We start from the raw sequence: 21,438 nt of genomic DNA, 5'->3' as shown, positions 1-21,438 counted from the left end.
TACTTCCTTGTTTCTCCTATTATTACGTTCTATAGACGCATGTTCCCAAAGAAAATTTTCTACAAAGGATAATTAATTTACTTACCAAACCTTTTGCTTACCACAAGGGTTGGAACGTTGTGGCTCATATAGGCCTGCTTGCTTGTAGCTCATATTTGGACTTGTAGCTCAGATTTAAAGTGAAAGTATGGCCTACAGACCTGTTGAGCACGAGAGTATGTCCACTTGTGGCTCGCACTTGTAGGACCGTTGGGCCGGCTAGAAGGGGGGTTGAATAGCCTAAAAAAAATAAACAGAAAAGACCCTTCTCGAACTTTCAACAGAACACTTGCATAAAGTAAATTAGCAGTAAATAAAAAACAGAAAGAAGAGGCTCACAACTTGACTTGGTTACAACCAAGGAGGTTGTTAATCCAAGGAATGAACGTGCACTAAAATATCTCCTTCAGGCGGAGAAGCCTCTTACAGCAGTGAAAGCACAAAAGACAGAAGCTAAACTAGAACAGAAGCGCACAAGTGTTTGGAATGTAAATTTCTGAGTAGATTGAAAGCTTCTAGACCAAGACTATATTTATAGCCTTGGTCGGGGCGCCTGGAAGGGTTCCGGGCGCCCTGGGGGGGATAAATTTTATCCCCCAATGTTCAGATCGAGTTTTCACTCGATCTGGTGAAAATACTGGGTCCGGGCGCCCGGAAGGGTTCCGGGCGCCCCGGGCTGCTCCGGGCGCCCCGGAGCCCAAAGTCAACAGCCGTTGACTTTTTCGTCCGAGACCTCTTCTCTGGTTCAGTCCCGCCTCGGTCCAGTTCTTTTCCTCCGGATCCGCTCACTTGGGTGATCTCTGCCATCCGGAAAAGGGCTCACCCGAACCCAACTTCCGGTCTTCTCGAGCGGGCTTCCCTCCGGCTTCTCGTCCCTCGGAATCGCCGCGTGTTTCCTTCTCGTCCGCCGGCGTACTCATCCGCAGTCTTCGTCCCTCAGACGCACCCATGCCGTCCTTCTCGCTAGCTGCGTCTCTTGCTCCCCGAGCAATCTTCCGCTCCGGCTTTCGTCCCTCGGAACCACCGCACGCTTCCTTCTCGTCCACTGGGGTACTCTTCCGCAGCACCTCGTCGCTCGGACTGCCGTCCTTCTCGCTAGCTGCGTCTTCCGCTCGACTACCTGTGTTCCTAAGCTCCTGCACACTTAGACACAAGGTTAAATACACACAGGACTTAACTTAACTTGTTGATCACACCAAAACAACCTTGGGGTTCCAACAATCTCCCCCTTTTTGGTGTGATCAACCCAAGTTAAGCTAGGGTTAAAATAGAATTAAGTAAATTAACTTAATTTTCAATTTAAGTGCAAAAAGATAGAAAAAAATTAAATCTATCTACCTCCCCCTAGACTTATACTTTCTCTTCTCCCCCTTTGATCACAAAAAAAGTGGGGTTCCAAGAAAAAACAATCTAAGGGTTTAAAAACTTAGAAAGAATAATTTTTTTTAAAAAATTTCTAGGTTTTTAAGAAATTTAGAAAATTTTTCTAAGTAATTTAAGCTGAGATTTCTAGTTTCAGGAAAAAGTTTTTTTTTTTTTTAACTTAGGAATAAATGATTTTTGAGAATTTTTCTAAGTAAGAAAAAAATCCTAACTTAAATTTTTGAGAATTTTTAAGCGCAAAAAAAATATGACTTAGGGGAAAATAAGTAAATTTCTAAAATAAAATGTTTTGAATAACCTTTTTAAAGCACTAATTAATTCTTGTATTAATGCTTTATTAGTAAGTTAATTAAACATTTATTTCAATATTTTGGCTTCCAGGTCGTGGTGAGGCATTAGGCCTTCTTGGTTATTGGAGCAACAACCACTTTCTTGACAAAGCCTCATAAGGAAATTCTTTGTTTAATTTTCTCACTTAAAGCGCTAATTTTATAATTTAGTTTAGGCATGTTTTAGGAACCCAATATAGGTTCCACCCTACTGGATTAATTAAAAAGCTTTTAGGGACATATTTTCTTGAAATATTTCTAATTTGTCCCGGGTGATATTTAAAGTACCAATTTAAATCTTCTAAAATTGGTTTTAGATGAACATGCATAGTTTTTCAAGTTATCTACTTGAATTTTCAAATCATCATTTTCAAGTTTCAAATTTTCATTTGCTATTTTTAATTTATCTAATTCTTCTAAGGGACAAGACTTAGCTAGAATTACTTTTAAATTTTTATTTTCACTTTCTAATTTGCAACAATCTTTTGTTAAACGTTTAACGAACTTAAACATGTTATCGGGAGGAAGAGATCGTACCTAACTTACCTTGTCGATCTCGTTGTCTGTTTCTCCCCCTGAACTACTGCTTTCTTCCGACGTGTCTCCCCCTTCATCGATGCTCTCGATGCTCATTTCGGAAGAGCTTGAATCGCAGTCGTCGTCTTGATGACTCGCCATCAGTGCGAGTCCGGAGATTGCTTCGACTTCCGATTCGGATGAGGTATCGTCCCACGTCGCCTTCAGGGCCTTTCGTTTTTGGATAGGCTTCTTACCCTTTTCCTTGTCTTTGTTCTTCAGCTTGGGGCAGTTGTCCTTGACATGTCCTTCTTCGTCGCAATGGTAGCAGCGGATCGTTCTTTTTTTTCTACCCTGTGGATGGTTAGTTTTTCTAGAATTGTATAACTTCTTAAATCGTCTTACCATCATTACCATTTCTTCGTCGTCGAGAGAAGATTCCGATTCAGGTTCGTCTCTCGAAGCTTTGAGGGCGACGTTGTTCTTTGGCTCCCTCATTCCTGCACATCTTGACTCATGCACTTCAAATGTTGAAAAAAATTCTTCTAATGAAATTTTTTCTAAGTCCTTCGAAATGTAAAAAGCATCTACTAGTGATGCCCATTTTGAATTTCTAGGGAAGGAATTTAAAGCGTACCTGAGCGAATCTCGGTTACTTACCTCTTCTCCGAGATTCGAAAGTCCGATGATGAGCTCCTGTATCCTTGAGTGTAGATGTGCAATTGTTTCACCTTCTTCAAGACGGAGGTTGGTGAGCTGGTTGCGAAGTAAGTCCCGTCTCGCAAGCTTGGCTTCGGATGTTCCTTCGTGTAATTCAAGGAACTTCTCCCAAAGCTCCTTTGCCGAGTTGTAGGTGCCGACACGGTTGACTTCTTGTGGCGGAAGTACGGTTAGCAAATGGAATTCTGCTTTCTTGTTTGCCACGTACTCGGCCTGCTCTTTCTTTGTCCATTGATTTTTCGCTTTGCCCTCGGGAGCTTCAAAACCGAGTTCCATTATTAGTAATAAATCAAAATCGGTGCCGAAAAATACCTCCATGTGCTTCTTCCATCTTCCTTTCACACTATTACATGGACTCCACTCCTTATTGTAGGACCGTTGGGCCGGCTAGAAGGGAGTTGAATAGCCAAAAAATAAACAGAAAAGACCCTTCTCGAACTTTCAACAGAACACTTGCATAAAGTAAATTAGCAGTAAATAAAAAGCAGAAAGAAGAGGCTCACAACTTGACTTGGTTACAACCAAGGAGGTTGTTAATCCAAGGAATGAACGTGCACTAAAATATCTCCTTCAGGCGGAGAAGCCTCTTACAGTAGTGAAAGCACAAAAGACAGAAGCTAAACTAGAACAGAAGCGCACAAGTGTTTGGAATGTAAATTTCTGAGTTGATTGAAAGCTTCTGGACTAAGGCTATATTTATAGCCTTGGTCGGGGCGCCTGGAAGGGTTCTGGGCGCCCTGGGGGGGGATAAATTTTATCCCCCAACGTTCAGATCGAGTTTTGACTCGATCTGGTGAAAATACTGGGTCCGGACGCCCGGAAGGGTTCCGGGCGCCCCGGAGCCCAAAGTCAACAGCCGTTGACTTTTTCGTCCGGGACCTCTTCTCTGGTTCAGTCCCGCCTCGGTCCGGTTCTTCTCCTCCGGATCTGGTCACTTGGGTGATCTCTGCCATCCGGAAAAGGACTCACCCGAACCCAACTTCCGGTCTTCTCGAGCGGGCTTCCCTCCGGCTTCTCGTCCCTCGGAATCACCGCGTATTTCCTTCTCGTCCGCCGGCGTACTCATCCGCAGTCTTCATCCCTCAGACGCACCGCATGCCGTCCTTCTCGCTAGCTGCGTCTCTTGCTCCCTGAGCAATCTTCCGCTCCGGCTTTCGTCCCTCGGAACCACCGCACGCTTCCTTCTCGTCCACTGGGGTACTCTTCCGCAGCACCTCGTCCCTCAGACTGCCGTCCTTCTCGCTAGCTGCGTCTTCCGCTCGACTACCTGTGTTCCTAAGCTCCTGCACACTTAGACACAAGGTTAAATACACACAGGACCTAACTTAACTTGTTGATCACACCAAAACAACCTTGGGGTTCCAACAGCACTGAGGCGAGAGTAAGGGACACCGACAGGGAAGGTCGTTGGACGTGAGAGCATGCTCACTTATAACTCGCACTGGGGCGAGAGTTTGGGACACCGACCTGGAAGGTCATTGGGCGTGAGAGCATGCTCACTTATAACTCGCACTGGGGCGAGAGTCTGGGACACCGACCTGGAAGGTCGTTGGGCACGAGAGCATGCTCACTTATAACTCGCACTAGGGCGAGAGTCTGGGACGCCGACCTGGAAGGTCATTGGGTGTGAGAGCATGCTCACTTATAACTCGCCTTGGGGCTAGAGTCTGGGACACCGACCTGGAAGGTTGTTGGGCGTGAGAGCATGCTTACTTATAACTCGCACTGGGGTGAGAGTCTGAGACACCGACCTAGAAGGTCGTTGGGCGTGAGTGCATGCTCACTTATAACTCGCACTAGGGCGAGAGTCTGGAAGCATGAGCAGGAAGCCGTTAAGAAACTCCTTGGGGCTGGTCCAGGAATTGGATTGATATTTGAGGGCTGGCCTAGGGGTTATCCCTACAATTCCCGCTCTGGTGTCGCATTTTAGGTGTCCAGCCAATTGTGCGCTACTTGGGATATTTCCTGCAAATATCTCATACAAACTTTAATCAGATAAGCTATTTGTTCATTTATATCTTACTTAGCGCCAAATTCAAATTCATGCTCCCTTTCAATTTCCTCCCTCTTTCCCGAGGTGGACGCATAACCCTGACGTATGACTTTCCTTTGCTTTTCCTATGGTTACCGCATAACCGTCTTTCCCTCTGACATATGGCCTTCCTGCGCTGGAATGTTGCCGTACAAAAATATCCTTCCATGATTTGCTTGCCACGCCCATCATTAATACCTTTCATAGAGGAATGACACGTGCCCCACAAACCTTTCCCGCCACTGTGACTGATCAACGCCTTTTGGCACACGACCCTAGATCCAACGACTCAAGTTATCATACCTCCCCCCTTTCGATGCTTCCTAGGGGTTTTGCTTTATAAACCCTAAGGGCTGTCCACCGTCACCCTATCACCATTTTGACTGCTTTCGACTCTTCCACTTCTTCTTGCTCTTCCTGCTAAGTCTTCCCTCCATATTTGTCTCTTGTGAGCACTTCTTCTCTTCCTTTCCATCCCCTCCAATTTCGTCATGGCTGACGGTAAGGAGATGCCCTGGTATTCGTATTATATTTTGGATTTAGATAATAACGACTTGTCCCAGATCCTTGCTAGTCTGCACCTTACCGACGATTACCAACTACAACCTCCCAGACAGGACGAACACCCATCTTCCCCTCCCCAAAGCTTTGCAACTTTTTTCAAGGACCAACTCTTGGGAGGTCTTCACTTTCCTTTTCACCCATTTTTCTCCTCCTTGAGCCAATATTTCGGTATCCCGCTTTTTTAGTTTGCTCCTAATGCCTTTCGTGCTATCTGCGGAATGGTCATCCTCTGTCGTGTATACCAAATTCCTTTAACCGTCCAACTTTTCCACCACTTTTACTCTCTCAAATGATCCGAGCCGAGAGTGTTCATGATACAATCCCGGGTCGAGTGTAAATTCTTCTCTAATATGCCCTCCTCCAACAAGGGTTGGAAATCCCGCTTCTTCTTCATTAGGCTGCCCGAGTCGGTGCTCTGGCCGACCAAATGGCATTCCAACCTTCCTTCACCTTTTGAACTACTCGATCATAAGCACCAACCTGTCTGCCATGCAGCTTCAGAGAAACTAAATGGAGTCCGCCTTCTCCTATCCGTAATATTGCGAGAAGGCTTTTTACATATTTTTGGACTCAGCCTGATCTCCGCGGCTATAGGAGCTCCATTTGGTAAGACTTTGCTTTTCCTTCCGCTAGTCTTTGCTAACTGAGGTATTTCCTTCTTGCTTTGCAGAGGCTGCTATGTTTTGGGCCTACTCGGTCGACTCGACCAAGATGCCCAGCGATATTTTGAAGGCCGTGGGCGAAGAAGTTGTGAAAGGCCTCGCCGCTCCCTCAACCACTCCCTCAAATGAAACAGCAGAAGAGCCAGCAGATTCCTCTACCCAAATCCTTCTGGAAGCTGCTAATCCTGAGATTGGCTCCGTACTCCTAGAACCGATCGAGGAAGAGCAAACTCTTTCTCCGCCTCTAGATAAGCGCCTACGCCTCCAGCGTAACAGGAAAAGAGTCACGCCTTCGGTTCAATCTGTAACACCCACGAAATTATAAGACAGGTATATGGATATTATTTTCTTTAGAGTATAGAAATAAAAACGATAAGAGAAAAAGGGAAAATAGAAACCCAAAAATAGAATAAGAAGAGGTGAGGTCAAGGATTGAACCATGAACCTCCCACAAATAATGGTGATAAATTGATGTATGATAACCACTAGGATAATGAATAATATATGAATAGAAAAGGATGGAATTTTAGTTAAAGGTGAGAAGGAAATAAAAAGAAAACTAAGCAAAAGAGCAAGAGAAAACCAAGTTGCTTACATTCTTTTCCTCTTGATTAAGAAAAGGAGCAAGCAAAAGATGAATTGCCTACTTCCCTCCCTCTCTCTATTTTCGTGAGAATTAAAGGAATAAGGGAAAAGAGGAGTTGAGGGAATGAATGAAGACATGTTTCATTGGCAAAAGGAATAAATAGATTGGGAGAAGAAAAACAAGAGATTAAGTCCTTTTCTTTCTTCCTCCTTCCTCCTTCTTCATTCTTCACTGAACCAAGAACCTCTTCCCTCTCCTCATTCCAATAGCTAAGTTAAGTTCTTCTCCAAGAAAACTAATTTTCGAGAAGAAGCTTTCAAGTTCTATCCCTTCCAATCAAAAAGAAACAAAAGGAGGTACAAGAAGAAGAAGCTTTATCCTTCCTTGGCACTTAGGATACTTTTCTCCTTAAGAAAAACCACAAGCGAAAAGGATGTAAGTTTCCCTCACCTGTGGTACAATAGCTTTTGTGTGTTCTATGAGATTTGGTTACATAAAAATCTAAGAAAAACCTCATGAAGAATTTCGGCCATGATAAGACCAAAAAGAGGGACTTAGGAAATGTAAAGATCTAAATTTTGACATGCTCAATATGTTCCTTGTGACATGTATTTTTATGGTAGGGATTTATCTCATGTTCATATGTTAGAATATTTATTAGAACTTAGAATCACACCCCTAGACTCTCGGATAACATGAATAAAAAAGAAAAATAGGTAAGCTAAGACTCAAACCAAGCATGTCTTTTATTGTTGATTTATGATAGGTGCCTCATGATGAGGAAGTTGTTAACTTGTTATGCTCATATGATGATTGAACTTCATTCCATGCTCATATGTATTCGGCCACATTATGTTTAAGGGCCTAGGAAACTTAGAACCTAACCCAACTATGCTCATGTTGTTCCTTGAAATAATTACTATGAAAGTTATTTAAGGTTCTTATGCTTTTATGACACTTGAACCCTAGCTTTAAGCCCTACAAGTTTCGTCCATATCATGTTTAAGGGCCTAGGAAACTTAGAACCTAACTCAACTATGCTCATGTTGTTCCTTGAAATAATTACTATGAAAGTTATTTAAGGTTCTCATGCTTTTATGACACTTGAACCCTAGCTTAAAGCCCTACAAGTTTCGGCCATATCATGTTTAAGGGCCTAGGAAACTTAGAACCTAAGTCAACTATGCTCATGTTGTTCCTTGAAATAATTACTATGAAAGTTGTTTAAGGTTCTCATGCTTTTATGACACTTGAACCCCTAGCTTTAAGCCCTACAAGTTTCGGCCACATTATGTTTAAGGGCCTAGGAAACTTAGAACCTAACTCAACTATGCTCATCTGCTTCCTTGAAATAATTGCTATGAAAGTTGTTTAAGGTTCTCATGCTTTTATCACAATTGAACCCTAGCTTTAAGCTCTACAAGTTTCGGCCACATTATGTTTAAGGGCCTAGGAAACTTAGAACCTAACTCAACTATGCTCATGTTGTTCCTTGAAATAATTGCTATGAAAGTTGTTTAAGTTTCTCATGCTTTTTATGACACTTGAACCCTAGCTTTAAGCCCTACAAGTTTCGGCCACATTATGTTTAAGGGCCTAGGAAACTTAGAACCTAACTCAACTATACTCATGTGGTTCCTTGAAATAATTGCTATGAAAGTTGTTTAAGGTGTTAGAGTGTATACTAAAAGCCTAGCTTTTGGTATAAACATTTATCTAGAAATAAGAATCACATTGGTCAAATGTCTACATTTATGATAAATGTAGTTGTTCAATTAATTTATATTGTAGATAACATGGTGTGTGGTGTCACACACAGAGGATCATGTTATCAGTACCTTATAAATTATAAACAGTAGCTCACGACCATAATGGAAAGGAACAAACCATTGGAAGGTCGTAGTGTAATTAGGTATTAGTTTATCTTAACTATATAATTACACTAGTACACTTAGAGTGTATTGAGTAGGACCATTAGAGGTCGTTTCTTTTATACTGACTTTATAAAGAAACAAAGACCTCAGTTATTATGGAAGTGTGTGCTCTTAATCCTAATATAATAACAAGCACATATATTTGATATTTATTTCTTTAATTTATCAATGGGTGAGATTTAGTTCGATGAATCAATAAGCCCGATAAGTTGGGAAATGATATCACTTATAGTGTGTGTAAACTGTGTCCTAGTAATGTAGGTTGAGAATGTCCCCAAGAGGAGCTCATAAGGATTGTCATGTTAAACCCTGCAGGTGGACTTAGTCCGACATGGCAATGAAGTTGAGTGGTACTACTCTTGGAGCTAGATATTAATTAAGTGAGTTGTCAGTAACTTACTTAATTAGTGGACATTTGTTATCTTAAACACAGGGAGACTAACACACTCATAATAAGAAGGAGCCCAAAATGTAATTTGCGATTGGTGCGGTAGTTCAATAATAGTTCTATAGTGGAATGAATTATTATTGATGAAATTAAGTTGTGTGTTCGGGGCGAACACGGGATGCTTAATTTCATCGGGAGACCAAAACCAATTCCTCCTCTCGGTCCCTATCGTAGCCTCTAGTATATAGAGATTTATACCCACCGCATACCCACCTTCTTACCCATCCAATGGGGCCGGCCAAGCTAGCTTGGAACCCAAGCTAGGGCCGGACAAGACCAAGTGGATGAGCCATGTAGGTGGCCGGCCAAAGCATGGGTCCCAAGCTTAGGTGGCCGGCCACTAGAATATTAAAAAGGATTTTTATTAAAATTATTTCTTATGTGGATATCATGTTTTTAAAAGAGAGTTTAAAAATTAAAAAATTTCCTTTTATAGCTTTCTACAAAAGATTAAGAGAAGAGATTAATCTCTTTCCTTATTTGTAGTTTAAAAGGATGATTTTAATTTTTGGTAAAAACTTTCCTTATTTGTAAATCATCTACATGTTTAAAAGAGAGTTTAAAATTTGAAATCTTTCCTTATTTGTTGATTAAAGGAGGATTTTAAATTTTAAGAAAACTTTCCTTTTTAATCATGTTCATGATTTAAAAGAAAGTTTAAAAATTAATAATTCTCTTTTATTAGTTTCTACAAAAGATTAAGAAAAGATTTGAAATCTTTCCTTATTTGTAGATTAAGAGAGATTTTAATTTTTTAGAGATAACTTTCTTTTTATCCACATGTTTAAAAGAAAGATTTTAATTTATTAAATTTCCTTTTTATTAACCACCATGAAGGGAAAAATTATTTGAGAAATTTTTATAAATTTCCAAAAGCAAATTAGGAAGTTTTAATTCTTGTGTGAATTAAAAATTCCTTGATTAAAGGGATTAAGGTGGCCGGCCATTACAAATAGAAAAGAAAAATTATTTTTAATTAAATAAATTCTCTTTTTTAATGGCAAAAGAATTAAGGAAGTTTTTTATTAAATTTTCCTTATTTGCCAAGACCAAGGATTATAAAAGAGGGGGTAGAGGAGGCTTCAAGGTGAATGTCTCTATTTATTTTTCTCCCTCTTTTCTTCTTTGGGTGTGGCCGACCCTTTCTTTTCTTTCCTCTCCTTTGTGTGGCCGAAACTTTCTCATGGTGGAGTTAGCTTTGGTGGCCGGATCTAAGAAGGAGAAGAAGGAGAGAAAAGAAGGCTCTTTTCTAGCATCCCTTGGAGCATGGTGGTGGTGGCCGAACCTCTTCATCCTAGAAGAAGTTTTGATGGCCGAAACTTGCAAGGAAGAAGAAGGTGCTTGGTGGTTCTCATCTCGGAAGATCGTTGCCCACACAACGTCCGAGGTTAGAAGAGGAATACGGTAGAAGATCAAGAGGTCTTTCTAAAAGGTATAACTAGTAATTTTTCTTTCCGCATCATACTAGTTATTTTTGGAAATAATACTAAATACAAGAGGCATACGATTCTAGAGTTTCGAATTTGTTTTCGATATAGTGTTCTTTTGTTTTTCTTTCCCTTGTGATTTGATTGTTCTTTTCGGTTAACCTAAAGTTATTTTAGGAAATTAAATATTAGCTTTCCATAAAAGGTTTTGTCTAGTCGGTGGTGGTTGCTCCCATATCCAAGAAGGCCGTGTGCCTCGCCACGTCAGTACTGGGAACCAATTATGGAAATTAATATTTAATGGAATTAATAACTTAAGGTGATTTGGGTCGAACGTGTTAAGTTCCGCAGGAGACCCAAGTCAAAACCTAAAAGAACGAATAGATTAAGTTTTGGATCAAACGTGTTAAGTTCCACAGGCGATCCAAAATTTAATTTAAAAGAACACATGGTAGCTAGGAAAAGGTTCAGACCTTTGTACAAAATTTTTGTACAGTGGAACCTCTATTTTGCGTAGCAACCAACAATTGGTATCAGAGCTAGGGTTTTGCCTCTGTGTATTTGGTATTAGTTTAATTATGCACATGTCATACATAATTTTGGCAGGATAATAGTAGGATGTGCTAACTTTGTGGATGCAGGATCCAACTATTATGGCTTTTAGTTATTATGTGTGTGATTGGACCCTTGGACATGTCAAGGGCATTTATATGTGTGTGCATGATTGTATTATAAAATACAGCAGGAGCTGTATTTAGTTTTATTAGGATTTTATTTTTGATCTAGATACATGTACATTCCTTTTATGGAATATAGGATCAAAAATGTAAAATTCTATTTATGTCGCGGATCGAATCTTGCAAAGCGTGGAACCTTCTAAGGACCAGAGGCGCAGCGGAACTAGGAGCAAGATGGATGCGACAGCTAGACCCGGTGGCGGTGGCCAAATATGGCAGCAACTTGGGATGACAACACACGGAGGACAACTAGAGATAAAAGCCATAATAGTTGAAAATTAGATTTTCTATTTATTGCTTTTATATTGTGCTGTGTGTGCATGTTGGTTTACATATTTAGTAGGCTAGCATAGTTAAAATTCCTCATTTATAAATAACTAAGTGGGAGAGGGATTTTTAAGTAAATCCCATGGTCTCCATTACTGGTTTGTAAGTGATGCAAACAAGCTTGCGCGTTGGCTCTGAGTGCCTTCCTCCATAACGGATGAGCTTGTTTGTGGATCACTAGAACAGACTTCCATTTTTGGATGACTATAGGAAGTTAATTAAGAGCGTGTGATCTTCCCCAACGGAAGGGGCATAATCTTATTAATGGATTTAGTGTCAAGTAATGGTATACACTTAGACACATTTAATAGTATCCTCCCCAACGGAGTCACTACTATCACTTGTGTGACCAAAGGGAAACCAACTATTGATTTGTCATAAAACTAGATTGGTAATATAATAAAATTAATAAACCCCTCTTATAAATGTTTGAATTTGTATACGTCCACACTAACGTGGCATACAAGATTCATGGTGTTTGAGGTAATTTTATTTGTCAAAAGGATATATTGACAAGATAGTCAATGGGTAAAACCCTCCTCTTACAAATGATGAATTTGTATACGTCCACACTAACGTGGCATGCAAAATTCACGGTGTTTGAGGTGTTGGTGAATTTAAATAATATTGTTTGAGGAATCAATGTTATTTTAAATTCAAAGAGTTTTGACCAAATATTTGATCAAAGACAGATCAATTATTAATTTTATTCGTCATAAAGTAAAGTTGACGAGATAATAAAATTAATGAATAAAATCTCCTCTTCGATTTTGTATACGCAAAATTCATGGGAATTTTTAAGGAGTTGATCTTGACCAAATATTTTTGTGATTCTTAGGATGTTTGTCAATCCCTAGTAGTCATACTATAGAAAAAGACTTAGTAGTCACAATTGTAATGATTGGAAATAGGACTTGGACATTAAGGTAGACTGTCTTCTTAGAACTAAGAACAATTTAAGTGTATTTAATTCATTAGTTGAAACATGTCTAGTGGTGTTATCTACCAGAACCTGGAGTGTAGATACAAGATGTCATTAATCATGTCTGCAATTCATTACAGGGTTCCAGGAAACCCGACAACTAAATGAAAGGTAAATCACTGTCCACATGGGCACTACTGTAAAAGTGGTAGCTATTGCAGTGGGAGATGTTTATCCTTTGATAAGAATAAAATATGGATTTTAAGTAATTGTCTTTACGTACCAAGTTTAGAAAGAACCTGATTTCAGTTTCTAAACTATTATAGATATTGTGTCTATTTTGATAACAAAGTTGTTATCAAGAAAAATAGGGAAGTTATCTATTCTGGTATGATGGTTGACAATTTATAATCCAATAACTCCCATGATGCAACAAATGGAAATTAGTAACACATCTTCTAATTTTAAGAGAAAGCAACCTTCGGAAATGAACCAATTATATCTTTGGCATCTAAAAGCTAGGTTATACTTGAGTAGGTTTCATTGGTAGCTAATGAACTTTTGGGTTCATTGGTAGTGGAAATATTTCCAACCTGCGAGTCTTACTTGGAAGGAAAATAACCAAGAAGCTTTTAAGTCCAAGGGGTATGTAGTCAAAGATATGTTGAAATCGGTTCATTCTGATTTGTGTGATCCTATGACTATCCAGACAAGAGGTAGTATTGAATATTTTGTCTATTTTATAGACAACTATTCAAGATACAAATAAATTTACTTAATGTACCGCAAGACTAAGTACTTTGATTAGTTCAAAGAGTACAAGGTTGATGCGGAGAAATGTTAAAGTAAAAAGTCACTATGGAAGATCGTAGTGGCAAGTACCTCTTGAGAGATTTTAGGAGTCACTTATCAGCAGTTGGATTTCAATCCCAACTAACTGCATCTGGTACACCCCAACAGAATGGTGTAGTAGAAAGAAGGTAAAGGACTCTTATGGAATAATTAGATAGATGATGAGTTATTCAGAAAATTACCAAATTTGTTTTAAGGATAAAACTCTGAAAACGAAAGTGAACATAGTACCTTCCAAGTTAGAACTCTCTACTCATATAGAATTGCTGAATAGGCGTAAGCCTATTTTGAAGCATATTCGGATTCGGGTAATCCAGCACATATGTTAAAAAGAGATAATAATAAGTTGGATAGGAGTTCACTTGTTTGTAAGTTATCCTAGATAAACAAAAGTAGGTTTATAGTCTTAAAATCAGAAGGTCATTGTTAGCATCAATGACTGATTTTAAAAGGACTATATAATGAACCACGTGCTCATAAGTAAATTTGTTCTTAAGGAAATAATAAAAGACATGTCTAATCTAGTACCAATTGTACAAGATGAGATACCACAAGAAAACTGCAACACGTATCACAAATGATACACAATTGCAGAAAATGCCTTGTCGTAGTGGGAGGGTTGTTAAGCAACCTTAAAAGATTCATGTTTTGGGAGAGTTTTTGAACTCGATCCCGAACCTGATCTCCGGACATATGACGAAGCACTCCAAGATAAATATGAAGCATCTTGGCAAAGAGTAATGAATAATAGAATTAGAATATATGTATTCTAATAAAATCTGGAAGCTTGTAGAACCACCAAGTGGTGTAAAAGCCTTTGGGTGTAAAAGGTCTATAATAGGAAAAGAGGGATAGACAGGGAGGTAGAAACCTTCAAAGCAAGGCTTGATGAAAAAGGAAACTTTTTTCACTGGTAGCCATGCTTAAGTCTATCCGGATTCTTTTATCTATTTGGCAAGTGGATGTCAAGACAGCATTCCTTAATGGAAGTCTTGAAGAAAGCATCCATATAAAGCAACCAGAAGGGTTCATTGCAAAGGGCTAAGAGCATCTTGTGTAAAGCTCAATCGACTGAGGCAAAGCTTCAAGGTCTTGGAACATCCGGTTTATCAAAGTAATTCAGACCTATGGATTTATTTAGTAACCGGGTAAGTCTTGTGTATACAAAAGGTGTGATGGAAGCGTGGTGGTATTTCTTGTACTATACGTAGATAACATTTTTGGTAGTTGGAAACAATATCAAAATGTTGTCAGAAGTAAGGGTATGGTTGTCCAAACAATTCGATATAAAGGACTTGGGAGAATGAATATATTCTTGAGATCAAAGTAATAAGGGATCGCAAGAAAAGAATATTTTACTTATCCCAAGCTTCATACATCGAAAAAATCCTTGCTCGTTTTAAAGCATGCAAAACTCCAAGAAAAGTTTCTTACCTTTTCAGGATGGAGTAACTTTATCTAAAGATATGTCTCTGTAGACATCAAAGGAGATAAAGGAAATAAAGGCAGTTCTTTATGCTTCGGCTGTCGGAAGCCTAATGAATGCTATACACGAGATAAGAAATCTGTTTTGCCAAGGGCATAGTTGGCAGATATCAAAATAACTCTGGACAAGGACAGTGGACTGCAGTAAAGCATATATTGAAGTACCTTAGAGGCACTAGAGATTATATGCTAGCTTACAAGGCAGTTAATTTAGTCCTTGTGGGTTGCATGGATTTTGACTTCCAATCGGATAGGGACAATAATAAGTCAACCTCGGGGTTTTGTGTTTACTTTAGGAGGTAAAGTCATAACTATGGAAGAGTGATAAGCATAGGTGTTTTTCTGGACTCTATCATAGAAGCTTAGTATATGGCAAGCCTCTGAGGTAGCCATAAAAGCTGAAAGACTCAATAACCTCAAAATAGACTTAGATATGATTTCTGGTTTGTCCAAAGATTATTACAATTTATTGTAATAATGTTGGTGCAGTAGCAAACTCGAAGAAACCATAAGTCTATAAGGCAAGTAAACACAATAGAGCGCAAGTACCACCCAATACGAGAAATCGTATAAACGAGGAGAAGTTGTTGCTGCCTAGAATGCATCAGATGATGACCTATAGATCTTTTCACTAAGGTCCTTAAGGCGAGAGCCTTTGATGGACATGTTGAAGGGTTGGGAATCAGATGTATGGCAGAAGATATGACAGCTTAGTCTTTTAGTATAAGTGGGAGATTGTTAGAGTGTATACTAAAAGCCTAGCTTTTGGTATAAACATTTATCTAGAAATAAGAATCACATTGGTCAAATGCCTAAATTTATGATAAATGTAGTTGTTCAATTAATTTATATTGTAGATAACATGGTGTGTGGTGTCACACACAGAGGATCATGTTATCAGTACCTTATAAATTATAAACAGTAGCTCACGACCATAATGGAAAGGAACAAACCATTGGAAGGTCGTAGTGTAATTAGGTATTAGTTTATCTTAACTATATAATTACACTAGTACACTTAGAGTGTATTGAGTAGGACCATTAGAGGTCGTTTCTTTTATACTGACTTTATAAAGAAACAAAGACCTCAGTTATTATGGAAGTGTGTGCTCTTAATCCTAATATAATAACAAGCACATATATTTGATATTTATTTCTTTAATTTATCAATGGGTGAGATTTAGTTCGATGAATCAATAAGCCCGATAAGTTGGGAAATGATATCACTTATAGTGTGTGTTGTTGATTATAGAAGGAAACGGTGTCCTAGTAATGTAGGTTGAGAATGTCCCCAAGAGGAGCTCATAAGGATTGTCATGTTAAACCCTACAGGTGGACTTAGTCCGACATGACAATGAAGTTGAGTGGTACTACTCTTGGAGTTAGATATTAATTAAGTGAGTTGTCAGTAACTTACTTAATTAGTGGACATTTGTTATCTTAAACACAGGGAGACTAACACACTCATAATAAGAAGGAGCCCAAAATGTAATTTGGGATTGGTGCGGTAGTTCAATAATAGTTCTCTAGTGGAATGAATTATTATTGATGAAATTAAGTTGTGTGTTCGGGGCGAACACGGGATGCTTAATTTCATCGGGAGACCAAAACCAATTCCTCCTCTCGGTCCCTATCGTAGCCTCTAGTATATAGAGATTTATACCCACCGCATACCCACCTTCTTACCCATCCAATGGGGCCGGCCAAGCTAGCTTGGAACCCAAGCTAGGGCCGGCTAAGACCAAGTGGATGAGCCATGTAGGTGGCCGGCCAAAGCATGGGTCCCAAGCTTAGGTGGCCAGCCACTAGAATATTAAAAAGGATTTTTATTAAAATTATTTCTTATGTGGATATCATGTTTTTAAAAGAGAGTTTAAAAATTAAAAAATTTCCTTTTATAGCTTTCTACAAAAGATTAAGAGAAGAGATTAATCTCTTTCCTTATTTGTAGTTTAAAAGGATGGTTTTAATTTTTGGTAAAAACTTTCCTTATTTGTAAATCATCTACATGTTTAAAAGAGAGTTTAAAATTTGAAATCTTTCCTTATTTGCTGAATAAAGGAGGATTTTAAATTTTAAGAAAACTTTCCTTTTTAATCATGTTCATGATTTAAAAGAAAGTTTAAAAATTAATTATTCTCTTTTATTAGTTTCTACAAAAGATTAAGAAAAGATTTGATATCTTTCCTTATTTGTAGATTAAGAGAGATTTTAATTTTTTAGAGATAACTTTCTTTTTATCCACATGTTTAAAAGAAAGATTTTAATTTATTAAATTTCCTTTTTATTAACCACCATGAAGGGAAAAATTATTTGAGAAATTTTTATAAATTTCCAAAAGAAAATTAGGAAGTTTTAATTCTTGTGTGAATTAAAATTTCTTTGATTAAAGGGATTAAGGTGGCCGGCCATTACAAATAGAAAAGAAAATTTATTTTTAATTAAATAAATTTTCTTTTTTAATGGAAAAAGAATTAAGGAAGTTTTTTATTAAATTTTCCTTATTTGCCAAGACCAAGGATTATAAAAGAGGGGGTAGAGGAGGCTTCAAGGTGAATGTCTCTATTTATTTTTCTCCCTCTTTTCTTCTTTGGGTGTGGCCGGCCCTTTCTTTTCTTTCCTCTCCTTTGTGTGGCCGAAACTTTCTCATGGTGGAGTTAGCTTTGGTGACCGGATCTAAGAAGGAGAGAAAAGAAGCCTCTTTTCTAGCATCCCTTGGAGCATGGTGGTGGTGGCCGAACCTCTTCATCCTAGAAGAAATTTTGATGGCCGAAACTTGCAAGGAAGAAGAAGGTGCTTGGTGGTTCTCATCTCGGAAGATCGTTGCCCACACAACGTCCGAGGTTAGAAGAGGAATACGGTAGAAGATCAAGAGGTCTTTCTAAAAGGTATAACTAGTAATTTTTCTTTCCGCATCATACTAGTTATTTTTGGAAATAATACTAAATACAAGAGGCATACGATTCTAGAGTTTCGAATTTGTTTTCGATATAGTGTTCTTTTGTTTTTCTTTCCCTTGTGATTTGATTGTTCTTTTCGGTTAACCTAAAGTTATTTTAGGAAATTAAATATTAGCTTTCCATAAAAGGTTTTGTCTAGTCGGTGGTGGTTGCTCCCATATCCAAGAAGGTCGTGTGCCTCGCCACGTCAGTACTGGGAACCAATTATGGAAATTAATATTTAATGGAATTAATAACTTAAGGTGATTTGGGTCGAACGTGTTAAGTTCCGCAGGAGACCCAAGTCAAAACCTAAAAGAACGAATAGATTAAGTTTTGGATCAAACGTGTTAAGTTCCGCAGGTGATCCAAAATTTAATTTAAAAGAACACATGGTAGCTAGGAAAAGGTTCAGACCTTTGTACAAAATTTTTGTACAGTGGAACCTCTAGGCTTTCCAAGTAGCAACCAACATAAGGTTCTCATGCTTTTATGACACTTGAACCCTAGCTTTAAGCCCTACAAGTTTCGGCCACATTATGTTTAAGGGCCTAGGAAACTTAGAACCTAACTCAACTATGCTCATGTTGTTCCTTGAAATAATTGCTATGAAAGTTGTTTAAGTTTCTCATGCTTTTATGACACTTGAACCCTAGCTTTAAGCCCTACAAGTTTCGGCCACATTATGTTTTAGGGCCTAGGAAACTTAGAACCTAACTCAACTATGCTCATGTTGTTCCTTGAAACAATTGCTATGAAAGTTGTTTAGGGTTCACAAGCTTGAATGATAATTTTTAACCCAATGTATGCTTGATAAGGTTCGGCCATGATAAGTTGTAAGCTTAAGAAACCTAGAACTCTATCTAAACTTGCTCATGGTGTTTTTCTTATGGTATAAGAAATGATACTTGTTTAAGGTTCACATGTTGGTATGGAGTTTTTACCTAAAACCCAACTATATTTTTCAGCCACTATAAGACATTAGGGCTAGAAATCTAATTATGTTTCTCATGTATCTTATATGCCATGTTTTATGAGATTGCTATGCTTCTATGTTTAATTATGCACACTTATGATCTATACATGATGGAAAACCTTATGCTATGCTGTGTGTTATTTATGATGAGCTGTGTGCCCAATTTATGCATGATATATATGATGAGCTGTGTGCCCAAGTTTGCATGCTATTTATGATGAGCTGTGTGCCCAAACTATGCATGTATTTATGATGAGCTGTGTGCCCAATTTATGCATGATATATATGATGAGCTGTGTGCCCAAGTTTGCATGCTATTTATGATGAGCTGTGTGCCCAAACTATGCATATATTTATGATGTGCTGTGTGCCCAAATTTTACATACCATTATGATGAGCTGTGTGCCCAAATTCTATATGGTATGATATGATAAGAAATATGATGTGTAAGAAATGATAAGAACCATGATATGTATGACATGCTACTTTACTTTATATGGCTTGTACCAAGGGTGGGCTCCATAAGCGCCCCGGGGTCGATGGACTAAGAAACGGGCCTCGTTAGGGATGAGCTCCTAAGTGCCCATAGGTCGATGGACTAAGAAACGGGCCTAGTATGTATGCCTTGTAGGGTTCAAGACTTGCTACCTTGGACCTACATAGGACGCACACATTTATGTATGTGGTACAAGCCGGGGCCCTAACCATGCTATGATTATGATTATGTTTAAGTATGTAAGTAATAAGTTTTCAAAGGACATGTTGCATATATTATTGCATGAATCATGTTTTTGAAAGTCATCTCGCATAACACATTATGATTATGTTATGGTATACCATGATGCTTATGATTATGTTATGTTATGTTAGGATGAACTTTATGATTATGTTATGATATGTTATGATCATGATTATGTTATGCTAGAATGCACTTTATGACTTTATTAGGATATGCCATGATACCTTACGATTATGTTATAATATGATGCTTCTATACATGATATGATGAGTTGTCTTTATGCTTTATGTTTTGAAGTTTTATTTATGCCATACGGTTTTTGTGAGTAGGAAAGGATCTTACTGAGCCTTGAGTGCTCACAGCTTACTTTCCTTGTACCACAGATAAGGGCAAAGAATGAATGTACTAAGGGAGCAGCAGGAGGGGGCAAGAAGGACATGTGTAGTAGTGACTTGGCTAAAGAGAAAGACCTGCTTCTAGTTAATAAGAATTATGTTCATGTTGTTTCTTTTATGACTCTATGACACTTCATCATGCTCTTTAGTATTATGGTTTAAATTTATGTTAAGCATGTTATGTGACTCATATGATAGGTAGTTAGCGATGATGATTTGAAAAGTAAAAGAAAAGTTTAAAGAAAAAAATATATACTATAGATAAGACTTCCGCTGTTTTTAAGAAGAAAAGATAAGTAACCCCCGTCAACTTAAGCAGGAAGGGGCGGGGCGTTACACAATCTTCCCCTTCACTTCCTCCTCTCGGGCGGGGTTCCTCCAAAGTCTCCAAGGTCCAGGCTAAAATGGCTAAAACCCCCGCCCAAGAGTCTCCTCTTGTAGTGGAAGTCCCCGCACCTACTCCCGTCCGGGCCTTAGCCCCCGAGTAGGTCAACCCCTCTACTGGAGATCAACCCGGGAGTTCTACGACCCCCTCTATTCCTCCTGTCGCCACCTCCCCCTCATCTTCTCACCCCAGGGAACAGTCAAGGCGGAATAAATACGACTTCTCAGTTTCCTGGAGCCTGCCCTCTGTAGCTGGATTGAATTCAGCAGATGCAGGTGATACCGCTCCCATCCGCGGCCAGGTTCAACTGCAGGGAGCCTTAGCCACCTGCTGGCGGTCGCCCAATGAGCAATTCTGGGGAGGCTCCGCATTGGAAGGGATAGACATGGTTTCTCAGCATATACTATCAGTGAGTCTTTTCCTGGTCTGACTTCCTGTAATTAATTCTGACCCTCCTTTTTATGTTGGGCAGGCCTGTTCCATGTGCTTGAGCTTGACCCAAGTTGCCACAGACCTGTTGCGGGAGAACGAGTCGCTGAAGGCCCGTGTTCGAGAATTGGAGCTGCCACTAACTCCTCGCCATCCGCTTGACCTCCCAACTTCGGATGCCCCTCTACATTCCTATCTTCACACGGTCGGGGAGTCTTCTCAGTCTGCTAGGAATTTGGCTCAGGTATCCTCAGAAAAGATAAAGAAACTGCAAGCGGCTCTGCAGACCAATGAATCTAAACTGAATTTAGAGGGGCAGCGTCATCGCCAACTTGCGGCTGAGCTGGATGAGAAAGAATCAGAATTGACATGTAAAGACCACCCTTCTTACTACTACTACACTCTAAGGATGACCGTTACTTGACTACTAACTCTACTTAACTGGTGTGATCGAAACCACGAGGAATCTCTATCGAAAAATTTCGGCAGAATCTCCCCTGTACCGGTGACCATATCCGTAAATATATACAGAGTATACTCAGCTACAGGCGGCTGGAACATATATTTTCACAACCACGCAGTTTAATAAATCAAATCATGTAAGTAATGAAAA

This window comes from Zingiber officinale, chromosome 3A (assembly GCF_018446385.1).
Source record: "Zingiber officinale cultivar Zhangliang chromosome 3A, Zo_v1.1, whole genome shotgun sequence".
NCBI lineage: Eukaryota > Viridiplantae > Streptophyta > Magnoliopsida > Zingiberales > Zingiberaceae > Zingiber > Zingiber officinale.
This window is presented reverse-complemented; position numbering follows the sequence as displayed.